The sequence below is a fragment of the Octopus bimaculoides genome, chromosome 28, assembly GCF_001194135.2.
Source record: "Octopus bimaculoides isolate UCB-OBI-ISO-001 chromosome 28, ASM119413v2, whole genome shotgun sequence".
Classification (NCBI taxonomy): Eukaryota; Metazoa; Mollusca; class Cephalopoda; order Octopoda; family Octopodidae; genus Octopus; species Octopus bimaculoides.
The window spans coordinates 17,667,596-17,669,700 of NC_069008.1; the positions used below are offsets into that span (position 1 = coordinate 17,667,596).

The window sequence follows — 2,105 nt, forward strand, 5'->3', positions numbered from 1 at the left end:
ATATACATATATATATATATATATATATATACATATATACACATGCATATATACACATGCATATACATATATACACACATACAAATACAAACACAAATACATATCTGCATGTATACACACACATACACATACATAAACATATCTATACATATACACATGCACAAATAGATAGATGCATGTATATACATACATATATACACACACACATGGAGTAATTCTTTTCTGCAGGAGAGATTTTTTTTTGAAGAGTGTAGAATCTGGTGTGTATAATGCGTATATATATGTGGATGAATGTGTTTACATGTTAAATATGTGTATGTGGCCCATTAAGAGTGCGTGTGCATGCATGTGTGTGTGTGTGCATGTGTGCATATGCAAGTGTTGGTGTATATTTCTACATGCGTTTATGTGCGTGTGTGTGTGTGTGTGCATGTGTTGTGTGTGTGTGTTCGCATCAAGACAATAACTCCACTGTTAAAGGAGATCCCCACCACCCCCACCTTAGGAGGGTCAGGTGTAGGGGGCTGAGATACACAGAGGGTGGCGTGCAATACTGGCAGGGTGTGGTGTCGGGATTTTCATTGCTCAATACACACGTCCACCCACTCAATGCATCAGCTCTCACCACCACCACCAGTACTATCACAACAAGAGAGGCCGTGCATAGTCACTAAGGCTGCTAGAAATAACAGCCAAACCTCCCTCAAATTATAACTTATTCTTACACTACAGACATACAGTCACACATGCGTATATATACATGTTGCTTTTATGCAAAAGTGTTGTAAGTCCAAAATGTTGCTTTTTCAGAAAACGAAAAAAAAATAGTGTCACCATTCCATAGCAAAACCTTTGTACTACACTTTGACATTCTTTGATACCTTGGCATCTGAAGCAGCTAGAGTTAAGATAGTTTGACCTAAAGAACCAGCTATTGCAAGCAAAAATAAATATACATACATATACATACATATACACACACATATGCATACATATACACACATATATACATACATATACACACATATATGCATATACATACATATATATATATATACACACATATATATACATATATACACACATATATACATATATACACACATATATACATATATATATTTACATATATACACATTCATACACAAACGTGTACACATATATATGCATACATATACACACACATATGCATACATATACACACATATATACATACATATACACACATATATACATACATATACACACATATATACATACATATACACACATATATGCATACATATATATATATATATATACACACATAAATATACACACATATATATATATATATATACACACATAAATATACACACATATATATACATATATACACACACATATACATATTTACATATATACACATTCATACACAAACGTGTACACACATATATGCATACATATACACACATATATGCATACATATACACACACATGCATACATACATATATACATACACATAGAGCTGTGTTAATGCACAAGAAATATGATGAGAGTACTCAATACATGCACCTGCCAGGTGGGTATGGGTGTAGGGGAGGTCTTTTCAATGGGAAATTGTCGAATTGGAATTTGGTTCAAAGTCTTGGGTGAAGATTTAGATTTATGAGACGTTCTTTGTGCCGTCAGAGGATGAATTTCGTACTGGGGAACCTCTTGAAAGACGGCTTTGTGAGAGGATTGGGCATGCGACATCGAGGAACAGAGCCTCTGTTTATTATGTTGAGCAAATAGGATCTTTTGTACCATTTAAGTGTGTGTGTGTGTGAGAGAGACAAAGCCTGTATGTGTGTGTGTGCTCTGTCTGTGTGTTCAAGACAGAGAAAGTGTGTATTTGAGAGAGAGAGAGAGAGAGAAAAGAGAAAGTGTATTTGTGAAACGGTTCTGTTTGTGTGTGAGTGAAAGAACCACACAGTGTGAGAGAGAGAGAGTGAATATATTGTCTGAGAAAGAGAGGGGGGATGAATGAATGTGAGTTTGTGTGTGTGGGTGGGAGGGAGAGAGAGATAGAGAGAGAAAGAGAGAGAGAGATAGAGAGAGAAAGAGAGAGAGAGAAAGAGAG

The 2,105-nt window shown here is 35.4% G+C and overlaps 1 protein-coding gene across 1 annotated transcript in view; it reads right to left on the bottom strand.

Annotated features, from left to right (window-relative positions):
• Window positions 1–2,105, bottom strand: part of LOC106872263 (talin) — a gene marked incomplete at its 5' end in the record, with an annotated part of 182,270 nt that overhangs the window by 109,716 nt on the left and 70,449 nt on the right. The window lies entirely within an intron of this gene.